Here is a 14,661-nt window from a genome sequence, read left to right on the forward strand (position 1 = left end):
ATGATGTTGTGAGAGTTTCACTAAGAATTAGCTCTGATTACAAGATTTCAATCTATCGTAACTCTAATTTGTATTTACTTCAGTTTGTTCATCTTGGAGCTGTGTGCAGCTGAGGACAGTCTTATTATTACCAGGTGAGGATATGTAACAGCCACAGTCTGTAGAGATGATGTCACCATGGAGTGGTGATGTCACTGGAGCTGCCAATATGTGCTCCAGCCAAAGCTACACCAGAGGGTTGTGCTGTGTAACAGGTTGGTGCAGGTGGTGTTATCTACATTTGAACATTAGGCAACAGTCTCATGAAGACACTTTCTATTGTTCACTAAAGACCAACAATAACAGAGACAAAGGGAGAGCAGCAGAACTAGTGCTAACAATTAGCACTGCTAGCCTGCCCACCAACACCAGCTAATGTTCTAAAAACGATGATCAATGATTTTGCTGTAACGGCTCCAGCTGTCTGTGTCAGGGACACGTTGGAGATGAAGTGAGTGATCCAGTGACAAAGGTTTGGAAACCTGCAGTCAGCTGAGACTAAAGGAGTCACCTGACCGAGAGACCAAATGTTTCACTGAGAACGTCCAGATGAACAGAATCAACCTTTGGGATAATCTGTTCCACACATCCATGTTTCACTTACTGCATTATATTTCCTCATTGCTGTGCACACAGGCCTGTGGCTTATAACCAACTCCAAGTTCAGACTCAGAGGCTGCTGAAGCTGTTTTCTGGAACAGAGACGTGTTGGATATAAAACCAACTCTTCTTTATGTGTCAGCACTGAGGAAAGGAGCAGCTTCGTTTCTAAGTGTATGAAGGACTGTAGCAGTGTGTGTGAGAGCTTTATTTCACAGACAGAACCATGTCAAAAACACAACTTCAGGTAAAAACAATACAAAATCAAAGAGTCTGATCAGAAGGATTAAACAGAGGAGTGTGGGACTGTTTTTAACAGACAGCAGGTTAAGCCAGGCTGGAGGAGTAAACTGAGCCTCGGTGTGAGCAGCAGTGTGTTTGACAGGAAGCTGAGATAAACAGTCTGGAGCCCATTTAGTGCTTCATATGAAAGTGTGAGGATTTGAAAGCAAATCTAAAATCAAGCAGGAGTCAGTGTGAGAATGATTTGTGCTTTTCCTCAGTCAGATGCTGGGAGTTTCAGTTCATCCATGTTCAGCGTGCTGTGCTTTGTGTAACAGGAGAATATGACAGTATAAATCAAGTCTTCATGTCACTGAAAGCCTCCACAGTCTGCTATGGAGGTGCATCAGTTTGGATTTACAAGAAGAACATTTCTTAAACCTGCCACAAGATGGCGCTCCAACAGAAGGGATGTCCACAGTGTAACACAGACACACACATACTGTGTGAATGTGTGAGTGAATGGGCTTTCAACACAAGGCTTCTGCTGCTACCTTTAATTACATAATTAGCTAACAAGAACAAACTGTTAATTACCACCAAAGAACGGCTCCAGATTTTAGCTGCTGACCATTTTGTGAAACGTTGATTACATCAGCTTATTGTTGATTTTTCAACCTTAATATCAGCTGCTTTAAAGGAGCCTCGTTCTCTCGCAGTAACACTTTTCTTCACTAGATGCAGTGCAGGCACAGTCTGTGTTTCTAAACTACACACTAATGTTCATTGTTGTGCAGCTAAATCCTCCCTCTGGATGGGAAGAATCCCTGTCAGGCTTCAAACACCTGGCTTGGTGTTCTGGAGCTAATGTGTCACCTGTGAGGACTCTGAGATGAACACACAGCAGACACTTCAGTTCTCCATCTGTGTGTCCTCAGTTTCCCAGCATGCCTTGGCTGTGGTGGTGGAGGTGAATGAGGGGGAACATGCTGCTCTGTCAGCACTCAGGTTTCATACCTGGTGATCTCAGAGGACAAAGCGGCGTTACAGCAGCGCACGTTGATGAGACCTGATGCTCTGAACAGTTCAGACTTCAGCCTCACTCTGAGAAAACAAACGACTCACTGTCAGCAGCAACTACACCTGCTCCATCAGTGACGGAGAGAAGAACTGAGACTGAGAGACATACAGCTGCAGGTCAAAGGTCAGAAACGCCCGCTCTTTGTACGGGTCAGGAGTTAGTACTGCAGAGGTCAGAGGTCAGCTTGCTGACAAACCATTTGAAACAGTTTGGAGCTAAAAGCACAACAGCAGAGGAAAGAAGAGACACTGCAGAGATGATGCAAAATATTGTGTTTTGTTCTCAGCTGTCAAAAAGTGTAACACACGTGTTCCAGCACAGCCTTTGTGTACTTTCACTTCTCCATACTGTCCATTGGAAATCCTGTTTGTTACTTTTTGATTTCAGTCCATGTGTCCAAAGCAAACTTCTGTCCCACACTTTCTCTGCTGACTCTTCACCGATGCTCAGATGATCTCAGATGATTTCACCAGAACTCATCAAAATTCGGGCTCCACAGAAACCCAGACGTCACTAAACAAGCGTAACAAGCAAAGTGAAAACTGGTCGTTCAGCTTTATTGACCAAAGATAAGCTCACATGTCACCTCATGACACAGACACTTATTTCCACAGCATGCACGAGGACTGACAATAAGTGTCTATAAAGCCACTTCTATCTGCCACACCTGTGCTTCTGTCATGGTTGCTCTCCTCTCACTCTGTCATTTATCCACAGTCTGCCTCCCTCTGCTCCGTCAGCTGACGTCCTCTCTACACCACCTGCTGTGTTTTATCCTGCAAAAACACATTTAAGAAGCGTTGCACCGAGTAACGGGAGTAACTGCTATAAAATCCATTTAAAGGAGGTGGTGCTGAGTGCTGTGACTGGGGTCCCACCACTGACATCACGGGTGGAGGACATGTTGGAAAACTGCTACAAAGTGCTGTGCAGCCAGCAGAGCTTACAGTCTGTCCTGTGTGTCATACAGGCTCTCACACTTAGTGTTTCTGTGACACATTGAAGAGAAGTTTGTGTTGTTCACAGTTGTGCTTGTACTGAGTGACAGCTGACATGACCTAACAGGAATAATGTGTCTGTGCTGAATGAGAAGTAACACACAATGAAGTCTTGATGCATCTCAATCATCCAGGAAAGTGAGTCTGTTGGTTCTGTTCATCTGGACGCAGCGTTTTGTGGGAGAAACGTGTCGTCATCATCAGGTGACGTCTTCAGTCTCAGCTGCAGGTTTCAGTCTTACAAACAGGACATTTCCATAAAGACTGAAAGCAGCTGCAGGAACGATGGGCTGGGAGCTCCGTTCCTTCATCTTAATTATGCAGATTCTCAGGACCATTGATCAACAACCACTGATCCATGTCCATGAGTCCCATTCACAGAGATGTGGGAATGGCTGCAGTCACAGCATGTAAGATGGAAATAAATGAGAAGTATTTAGCTGAAGTGGATTTGATTTATGTTAGTTCTTTTTTAACTTGTAGTTCTACATTGGAAGATTATTGTGATATTGAAATAGAAAAATACATTTATATTCTATTATTTTCTCAAAATAAGCGTCACACTCGTGGAAGCCGGTGTAGCCGCCGAAACGCCTGCATTTATGGAGACTTTCAGCCCCAGGTAGGCCAGTTATGGATCTTCGGATCCACATTATGTCAGCAGCTCTGTGTTAGATAGAGCTTTTACAATTATTTTTTAAAAGTCAGGTCAAGGCTCCAAAAGCCCAAAGGCGATATAACAGTTTGTGTTTGCTACATGGATCATTGTAGTTCAGCTTTCCTTTGTTATATTTCTTTAAGAGCTCAAAATGTGTTCATTACATAAATCAAATGTAATTTTCTCTGTAGCACTTCTAGGATTTCATAAGCAACACACTGTAGTTGTTCACACAAAGCATAAAGGTAAAAACAATATACACAGTGTTATCTTCATTTTAGATGTCACAAAGTATTTGCGGCTCCCAGTGTTTTCCCGAACCCTGACCCTTTGCGTGGAAACCGGGTCCAAAAGGCTCTTTGGGTGTTAAAGGTTGCTGACCCCTGCACTAGGCCCAACTGACACATATATTTGATTCCAAATACAAAAAATAATGTGTAACCTGCTGGAAGAATGTAGGAGGTTGAGACAGGATCTCAACACTTGGTGTCTGCAACAAAAGACAACAATACGTGGGGCGATCGTGGCTCAAGAGTTGGCAGCTCGTCTTGTAATCGGAAGGTTGCCGGTTCGAGCCCCGGCTTGGACAGTCTCGGTCGTTGTGTCCTTGGGCAAAAAAGCACTTTGGGGTCCTTAGGGACGAGTAAAGCGCTCTACAAATACAGGCCATGTAATGGCAGAAACATTCTATAGTGTAAATCCTGACTAGTTCATTAACTACAGATCAGTTTCAGTGAACATTATTCACAGAGGGATCTGAGTTCCTTATACCAGACTCTACAGAAACTGTAACACTGTGCAGCTCTGCGACTCAACAATATGACAACAATGTAACACACACTAGAATCATCAAATAAAGCCCCACTAACCACTAGAACTAGAACTAACTAACTAGCACTGGACACTTGCATATTAGAGATTTCTACCACCATAGGAGGCGAGATATCATCCTTGAACCAGAGCATCCAGCCCTCAATTTCGGACATAAAAAGCGACGTGGCCAGGCATGATAACACTTTGACTGAACTGCAGGACTGTGCCTCGAACCACTCTGACACCATCGCCACTCTCCAGGCCACTGTGGAGCGTTTGTCTGCGGAGGTAAAGAAGTTAGATGAGAGATGTGGAGCTCTTGAGGCACTCCAGGAGGAATAATTTAAGAACTGCAGGAATACCAGAAGGCACAGAGGGACCCAAGATGACTGAGTTGGTTCACACCTGTTGGCGGAGGCGCTATCTCTCGAGGAGAAGCCACTCATCGATCGAGCACATAGAGCGAATCGCCAGCGTCCCAAACAAAGTCATCTTCCTCGGCCCATCATCTTGAGATTGCACTACTACCACATTGGTGAGGAAATTCTGCTGAAAGCTGCAGAGAACAAGAACCTGATGTATAAGGGTTTTTAAAATAAACATCCTCCCAGATTTCCCTCCCTCTGTTGGAAACGCAGAGCCGCATTTGCAAATATGAGAGGAAGACTACGTGGGATGACCGGCGTCAGGTACAGACTGCTATACCCTGCAAAGCTGTTAGTGACCCATGGTGATGTGAGGAAAAGCTTTACCGATCCCAAAGAGACCGTAGACTACGCGGAGAAGCACCTCTCCCACCCACCTTCAAATGTATTAAAAGCAAGGATATATCTATATGTCTAACACTGACACAGCACTGTGTTTCTTCTTTTCCCTTTATATTCCATGTAAAGGTGAATATGGAGCGTTTATGGAGCTCGTTTATTGACCAGCTGTCAGTTAGAAGGTAAGAGTTACTAGGTTAACAGAGGTTAGCAGTAACAGTACGGGGAAGTATATTGTGTTGTTCTTTTGTTGGTTTTTATTTTATCGTACTTTACTTTGTTATTTTGATTTTACCTGTTGTGAGTGCTTCCCGTAATTCTCCTTTTTCTTGCGCCGCTGCGGCCAGAGTTCACAACATTACATATTTTTGTATCTATAAAAAGGAAGCTGACACTCTCCAGACTTTATCAAAGGTGTGAGCGTCACAGCAGAGGCCTTTGTGTCAACGTAGCTGAAGACAAAACACAGAAACACATGAAGGAGATTTTCCTGGCCTGGATTTTATACAAATATTCTGCAGTACATCAAAAATGAAAGAAAACCATTAGTCAACATATGAACATCACCTCTGAAGTTACAGAGCTTTGATTGGAGACACAGCTGAGCGTTTTGCATTTTGCATAATTAATTACATAATTAATTATGGAGCGGTTGGTCCTGGCTCAGCTTCGGCGCCTAATAAGCTCATCACTGGACCCACTTCAGTTTGCCTACCAGCCTGGCATTGGAGCGGATGATGCCGTCATTCACCTCCTACATCGTTCCCTCGCTCACCTGGAGACCGCTGGAAGCACTGTGAGAATCATGTTCTTTGATTTCTCCAGTGCCTTCAACACCATTCTTCCCTCGGTTCTAAAGGACAAGCTGGTGAACTCTGGAGTGGACCATCACCTCACTACCTGGATCCTGGACTACCTCACCGACCGACCACAGTATGTGAGGACTCAGGGCTGTGTGTCGGACAGGGTCGTCTGCAGTACGGGGGCCCCACAGGGAACGGTTCTGGCTCCGTTCCTCTTCACCATCTACACTGCAGACTTCTCCCACAATTCCACCCAGTGCTTCCTGCAGAAGTTCTCTGATGACTCTGCAATAGTCGGCCTCATCACTGATGGGGACGACAAGGAGTACAGAGGTCTGACCCAAGACTTTGTGGACTGGTGCCAGCTGAACTACCTCCAGATCAACGCCAGTAAAACCAAGGAGCTGGTGGTAGACTTCCGCAGGCACAAGCATTCTCCACTGCAACCACTGAACATCCAAGGTATGGACATTGAGGCTGTGGACAGCTACAGGTACCTTGGTGTTCATCTGAACAATAGACTGGACTGGACTCATAACTCAGACGCCCTCTACAGGAAAGGCAGAGCAGGCTGTACCTGCTGCGGAGACTCAGGTCGTTTGGAGTGGAGGGCCCACTCCTGAAGACCTTCTATGACTCTGTTGTGGCTTCTGCTATCTTTTATGGTGTGGTCTGCTGGGGCGGCAGCATCTCTGCTGGGGACAGGAAGAGACTGAACAGGGTGATCCGAAGGGCCAGCTCTGTTCTAGGATGCCCTCTGGACCCAGTGGAGGTGGTGAGTGACAGGAGAACGGCAGCTAAGCTGTCATCCCTGATGGACAACATCTCCCACCCCATGCAGCAGACTGTGACAGCACTGAGCAGCTCCTTCAGTGGGAGACTGCGGCACCCACGGTGTGGGACGGAGAGATTTCGCAGGTCTTTCCTCCCCACTGCTGTCAGACTCCACAACAAAGACTTTAACTGAACAAACACACACATCCACACATGTGCAATAACACTAAGTGCAATAATCCTTTCTGTCATCGTTGTATTTTTACTCAGTTGTATATAGTATTTGTATTTGTATTCTATTTTTATCTTATTGTATATTTATTTTATTCTATTCTACTGTATATAGTATTTTATTTTATTCTATTCTGTACAGCTGTGTACTGTATTTATTCTTATTGTATTCTAATTTTTGCCTCATAACTTTTGCACTGTCCACTTCCTGCTGTGACAAAACAAATTTCCCACGTGTGGGACTAATAAAGGTTATCTTATCTTATCTTATCTTATCTTATCTTATCTTATCTTATCTTATCTTATCTTATCTTATCTTATCTCTGCATCCACCTGGCACATGCAACACACATCCACTCCCTGCTGAGCTGCTTGTATTTGATGTGTTGAAGTTTTGGTAAAGTTTGAATAAATAGACGCATCGTGTCTTCCTTACTCTGCTCTTCACCTGCTTTTACAGGTCGGTACACGGTGCTCGCACCGAAAATGTTGTTTATTGTCACCATGGTTACCCACGTTAATGTGAATGGGAGAGTTAAGGCGGTCCGCCAAAGTTATTTATATGTAAACACGGGAGAAAACCAGTGGAGTGTCCCGCGCGACCGCACCGCGAGCCCGCTCGTTAGGTGGAGCGCTCGTGAAGCAGAGTCAGTGCGCTCCTATGCTCTGTGCAAACGTGTTGTAATGCTCCAATCAAATCAGTTCTGTGAGATGTGAATGTTAATAGTTCTGTTAAAGTGACTGAGTAGATTAGCTAGTGTAACACAAGCACTCTGAGCAACTCTGTGTAGCTAACAGAGGCATTCATGGGTTGATTAAACAAGCTGTGTTTCATGATGCACTAAATAGTGATTTTGCCAGTAAATTACTGGAGGGAACAAATGTAATGTATTTACCAATGCTGTTATTGAATAGAACTGTTTAGCCAGTAAGACACTGCAGAAGACAATGTGATGTGTTTATTGATATGATAAAAGGATGTAGCTGTTATGGAAAGAAGTGTGAACTTGAGAAACTGAACCAGTTAAAAAGAGTATATTTCACTGATGTTGTGAAATAAGTAAATGTAATTGATGTGAATGAGGAACCAGCTGAACAGTATATTGAAAGCTCATGTTTAGTGTTTTATAGCATTTATTTGTGTGAAATAAATCAGACTCAGACACGTTCTGGAGGAAAGCAGAGACGCATCGTGTCTTCCTTACTCTGCTCTTCACCTGCTTTTACAGGTAACATATTTGTCATCGAGGTCTTCATCCTTGGGACCCGTAACATAGTAACTTCTTCATTGTTATACTTCTATAGTTTTCCCATTTTGTGAGCTGTGGATGTGGAAAGTGTCTCAGTGACACATCCACATGAAAACGGCGTTACCTTCGTTCATTTGCACGTCAAATGAACAAGCTGTTTGGACTTTAACGTCACAGCTGATGCTTCGATACTCGAACTCAAGAGTTCAGCTTCCACTCAGAGGTACAAGTACACACAGCAAAGATAAACGTGTACACAAGGTGGAACCCACAAGTGCACAGCTCCAACCAGAGATGGGCAGTAATCCGATTACTTTTTTCAAGAAACGAGTAAAGTGAGGGATTACTATTGCAAAAAAGGTAATTAGATTACTGTTACTTTCCCGTAAGCACGCTGCGTTACTGCGTTACTAAAACCGCAGCTGTGTGCAGATGAACAATGGATAATCTATCGAGTGTGGAGAGAGTGTGAGCGTGCAGCGTTTAAAGCGTGGAAGCACTGACCTTACTTTGAGTTTGACTCTGTAAAAAGTGACAAAAACATTAGCATCCGCTGTTCACTGCGTGGGAAGAAAACATGCTCACTCACTATGTGTTAATGGGCATGCTTATTTATAACTTTGATAAAATGTCATAAAAATAATTCCATGCCAGCTCACCATTGGTGATCAGGTAGTTTCTGTTCCAGTTCCAGTCCCATAAATCATGAAGCTTGCTGCCAGAAAAGCTTCAAATCTCCTTTGAAAGCTGTTTGTGGTCTTGATTGTGGGAGCTTCAGTTGTCTGACTCCAGCTGCCACACAGTGCTCACTGATATCATTTGCAAAAACCCCAGTGTGACAATATTTATCAGTGAAGCAGAAATCAGGAAGTGACGACTTTTCTTTGAACATTTGCTAAGGCTAAGCCGTGCTTTCTACCACAGTTGGGAATTTCCTGGTTTACAACAAATTATTGTGTCAACACCGCATAAGATTTCAAACTACAGGAAAATCACTGGAGTTATAAGAGGCAGACAACGACACACACACCACATGCATGCTGTTGCTATTTATTGTGGATTAACCTGTCAAGGGCAAGAACAAAATAATTCTGCCTCAAATACAGGAAATCATAGCTTTCCTGTATTTCCTCCATTGTTGGCATGCTGGTTAGTGCTGTTGCTCCACAGTAAGAAGGTCCTGGGCTAAATTATCCATGAATGTAAACGGCTGTGTGTTTCTATCTGATAGACTGGTGAGCTGTCCAGGGTGTACCCTGCCTGGTAACCTATCACTTCAGGGTTATTTCCCAGCCCTGCTGCAACCAGGATAGAGATAGGAGGATGGTAGTTGTTGTAGACCCATTCAATTTCAATTGAAGGATTAAAATGTTCCAGGAGCTCAACTTACTCCATCTGAACATGTTTCAATCGTGTTTTATGAACACAACATGCAGGTTTACTGAATATGAAAAGGTTGTGTTGATTTAACTCAGTTGTTTAAGTTTCTGCCAAAGCAAAACCTTTGTGTGCAACCAGTGTCCACTATTGAATCAAGTAAATCCAACATGTTTTTGTCAGTGCAAAAGGAGTTACGGTGCCTGTATTCCTGCACAATATTGTCCCGGGAGGGAGGAAAACTTTCTGGTGAAGTTTTGGTTGATTTTTGGGTTTTGCTTGACACTAGGTTGATTTTATCAGTGAGGTTTGGATTGTTTTCTTTCTCTAAGAGAGAGAAAGATGGTTTTATGCTTGGACATGTTTGCAATGGGCCCCAGTATTTGTTACTTTATTAGTATTTTATTGGTTGCGTTTGTTTGTGCTTTTGTTACAGTGCACTGAGATAAGAACATCTGAGAGGTGTGATCCACCAGTGGTGATATTTTGGTATTTTGTGAGTTCCCGATTTAACAAATCAGCTCTTTAATCCAGACCTGAGAGGTTGAACTTTAAAGCGCTATAAAATATTCTTACTGGAAACAGTGGCAAAGTGTTTTTCTCCATGATTATAATGGGCTTGGGAGAAATTCACTTATATGTGACACTGATCACATGAGAAGTCCTGAGCCTAAAAGGATTGCAGCGAGTCAATCCAGTCCAAAAACAAGGAGCTGTTTTCCTTTAAAATGATGATGTCATCTTGCTGGTGATGGAGGCTCGAATAGACTACGCGTGAGACTCCATTATCAGCAATATCTGGTATGAATGTGTGTGGATGTATGCATGTGACTGGACTGTGATGGACTGACGACTAAAAGTTTAACTGACTTGATACTGAGACAAAAACGGTGCCGACTTTAGGATTAGTGAACGTCCACAACAATTCACCCAGCCTGTAGAAGAAGGGTGGAGGTTTTGTCTTGCTCACAGACATATTCAATCTGTCCTTGGCCCACGCTGTGGTACCGGCCTGCTTCAAATCCACCTCCATCGTCCCGATACCCAAAAACTCCAACCCATCTTGCCTCAATGACTACTGCCCAGTAGCACTCACCCCCATCATCACTAAGTGCTTAGAGCAGCTGGTCCTAGCACACTTCAAATCCTGTCTCCCCCCCACCCTGGACCCCCACCAATTCGCATACCGCCAGAACAGGAGCACAGAGGATGCAGTCTCCATCGCACTGCACTCTGTCCTCTCACACCTGGACAACAACAACACCTACGCCAGAATGCTGTTTATAGACTTCAGTTCAGCATTCAATACAATCCACCCCCCACAACTCATCAGGAAACTGACAGACCTGGGCATCAGCTCCCTCATCTGCAAATGGTTACTGGACTTCCTGACCAACCCCCAATATGTCCGGCTGGATAACCACTGCTCATCTAACATCACAATGAACACCGGTGTACCACAAGGCTGTGTGATGAGCCCTTTCCTCTACTCCCTCTTGTGGAGTACTGCTATTGTTAAATAATCATCATTATTACCATTGCATTAATAATATAATCTGTAGTTTATATTGCATTCAGAGGTTGAACAGTGTGTCTTTCAGAAAAGGCTAAAAGTCACAGGCTGACAGGAAACAGGCTTGCAGAGAGTTTGCAGAAGTGAAACCAGTCTTAGGTTATTTTGAGCAGCAGGCCAGACGAGGCCATTTGAATTACTAGGTTATTCAAATTGATCATTGCTTTAACAATGTAACAGATAGCTTTAAGAAGGCTTTAAGGTTTTATGCATACAGGTATTAAATTAACTTTGTATTCCAGGTGCAGTTATAACTATTTTATACATATTGCATATCTGTGCTTATTTGAGTTGATGTTCAGGTTCATTAATGGTCTAAAGCTTCACTAGTGAGAGTGTCTAGATGATCCATGCTGAGGGAAAACTAGAACATAGAAGGAATTGCAATACATGCTTACACAACAGTTCATTTTAATATCTTTTATATGTTCATATTCTTGTATTAAGCTTTTAGTAGGGGTTCTTGATTAAAACATTTATTTAGTAGATGACACATATCTATAGTTTCAGTTCGGTTATTACATATCTGAGGGTGGCTTCTGTCTCTCTGTCTGGTTAGAGGTCAGGAGCTAGTCGGCGAGGTGAAACAGGGTGCAATTGTGGTTAGCACACAGACACACACACACTCAGTTAGAGAGAATCATTTATAGGTAAAAGTTTAATCATGTTTTGCTTGGGGTTGCAAAAAGAGCAGTTTGTCGCAGAACTGCTGCTGAGGTGCCAAGATGACAAGCGAGCATCCGGCAGTGACAGGAAGCACCTGTTATGAAGATAGAAGACAATTGTTCTTTTAAATTGTGTCAAAAGTCGTTGTGGTTTTGATATTGACGTATGTGTATATATCCTGTCTGTGACGCATGAAGGGGCGTCAGTAAATCAAGCCCTGACGGTATAAAATCTGTGTATGCTTTGAGGAAGTCGAAGACCACTTGCTGTCTGTGCACAGAGTGTCTTCCCACACGTGTGTAGTCATTAAAATCATTGTTTGACCAAGAGCTTCTGGACCATGGGTGGTTTGTACTCTCCTTCCTCAATTTTGAACCTTAACACTCTTCACCCACGACTGCAGACCTGCTGATGGTTCCAACACCATCATTAAGTTTGCAGATGACACCACGGTGATTGGCCTCATCAGTGACAACGATGAGACCGCCTACAGGGAGGAGGTGGATCGTCTGGCTGAGTGGTGCGACACAAACAACCTGCTGCTTAACACCGAGAAGACCAAGGAGCTCATCGTGGACTACAGGAGGAATGCTGACCCACATCCACCCATCCACATTAAGGGGATGGCTGTGGAGCGTGTGAGCAGCTTCAAGTTCCTGGGAGTCCACATCTCCGAGGATCTCACCTGGATGACCAACTGCTCCAAGCTGGTCAAGAAGGCTCACCAGCGCCTCTTCTTCTAGAGGACCCTGAGGAAGAACCAACTGTCCTCAGACATCCTGGTGAACTTCTATCGTTGCACCATCGAGAGCATCCTGACCAACTGTATAACAGTCTGGTACGGGAACTGCTCTGCCTCAGACCGGAAGGCGTTGCAGAGGGTCGTGAAAACTGCCCAGCGCATCGCCGGAGCACCACTTCCTGCCATAAAAGACATCTACAGGAAGCGGTGTCTGAAAAGGGCTGGGAAAATCATCAAAGACCCCAGTCACCCATCACATGGAGTCTTCACCCCCCTGCCCTCTGGGAGGCGCCACAGGAGCCTCCGGACTAAGACCACCAGGTACCGGAACAGCTTCTTCCCCACAGCTGTCAGACTCCTGAACTCTGCCTCCTGACATCTGACCCCACGTCAAACTCATGGACTGAACATACACACACCCACAATGGACAACTGTACCCTCAAACACACAATAATAACATGGACTGAACCACCACTCACAACCACTAGCACTTTATATAGCCTCTGTAGAAACTACCTACACCCTCACTTATCTTAACTGCACTACTGTATCGCTCTGTGTAAATAATCATTCTGTACATTCAATAATCTTTAATCCTACAACTGTCTACAACTTGCACAGTTCCCATTTCTGTATAGCTGTATATCTCAAATTTCTGTAAAGTTATTTATTTCATATTCTGTATAGTTTTTCATATTTATATCCTGTTCATAGCCTGTACATAGCTTGTACTCACTACAGCCTGTGCATACTTAGTTATAGAATATTCACAACATACTTCATACCGTGTACATTATAACATACCATAATAGACCCATTTCTGTAATATACTTGCATATCTATACTATTGCTAATATATATTGTAATATATCTATATCACTAAGCACTTCTGGATGGATGCAAACTGCATTTCGTTGCCCTGTACCTGTGCATGTGCAATGACAATAAAGTTGAATTCTATTCTATTCTATTCTTTGTTTTGTTTTTGCAGGAGCAGAAGGATGACAGAGACTAAAGGGGGAGGCTGTAGCTTCACATGAGTGTGAGCTGCAGACTGAACCCTTTGGTTGCTAATGTTGAGTCACTGATGTTTGCATTAAGAAAATTGTGTTTTATTAGCTGTGTTTTAATTAAGGTATCACATTATATTGTTGGGAATGTTAAATGCTAAAGTGAAGAAAAGCTTTGATTTCACTCATGACTGAACATGTTATTATTAACCATAGCAGGTGTTACGTCCCCTGGCTAGTCTAGGGGGTTGAAGGGACGAACATAAATGTGGATAGAGAAGGAGGAGCCAAGATGGTAATTTTAAAAGGTTTATTGAATACTGGTGATGGGGTTCAGACCGAGGTGTAACGTCAGGGAGAGCCAAGGCCAACATAACAAACAAAACATCCCTGACGTAGAAATAAAAGAAACTTACCTAACTCCAAAGAAACAAAATATACAACCTATAACCATAACCTACCTAACAACACATAAACAGGAGAAAACAGGGTGTCAAAACAAAAGGCAGCTCTCCCCTACAAGCAGTCTGAACATGAAACAACAATGCTCACACAAAATACAAAGGCATGCAAGCCTGCACAAGTATGGCAACCAAAATGGCCGGAGGGCCCAGAAGCACAGCTCCACAGGCCTTAAATAGTGCTCTGCTGATTACCAATTAGCCGGACTCTGCACAGCATCCAATCAGGACAGAGGAGGTGGAGCCTGGACAAAACAAAGGGTTAATAGGGAGAAGAGACATCCTCCTGGGGGATGTAACACCCCCACCCAGAAAAACAAACGTATAAGTTTGTTAACCTTACACCATCACATTCTTGAGAGGGCATCAGCCACAATATTTTCACATCCTCTCTTATGCTTTATTTCAATGTTGTAGTTTTGTGAAATTAAAGCCCACCTCATCAATCGTTGATTGTTGTTATACATACGAGAGAGGAACACGAGAGGATTGTGATCAGTGAAGACCTCTACAGGTTGGGAAGTAGACCCCACATACACGTCAAAATGCTGAAGAGCCAGAAGCATGGCCAGAGTCTCCTTTTCAATTGTCGAGTACC

The 14,661-nt window shown here is 43.6% G+C and overlaps 1 long non-coding RNA gene across 1 annotated transcript in view; it reads left to right on the forward strand.

The window, feature by feature from the left end:
• The first annotated feature begins 8,153 nt into the window (after positions 1-8,153).
• LOC146634361 (uncharacterized) overlaps positions 8,154-14,661 on the forward strand; it is a 35,283-nt gene continuing 28,775 nt past the window's right edge. Inside the window, exon 1 of the long non-coding RNA XR_014905467.1 lies at positions 8,154-8,212. This is a non-coding gene — a long non-coding RNA (uncharacterized LOC146634361). The remainder of the gene's footprint in view (positions 8,213-14,661) is intronic.

Source organism: Diplotaxodon limnothrissa, linkage group LG3, assembly GCF_057381915.1.
Source record: "Diplotaxodon limnothrissa isolate DT_005_m linkage group LG3, D_limnothrissa_male_GT1.1, whole genome shotgun sequence".
NCBI lineage: Eukaryota > Metazoa > Chordata > Actinopteri > Cichliformes > Cichlidae > Diplotaxodon > Diplotaxodon limnothrissa.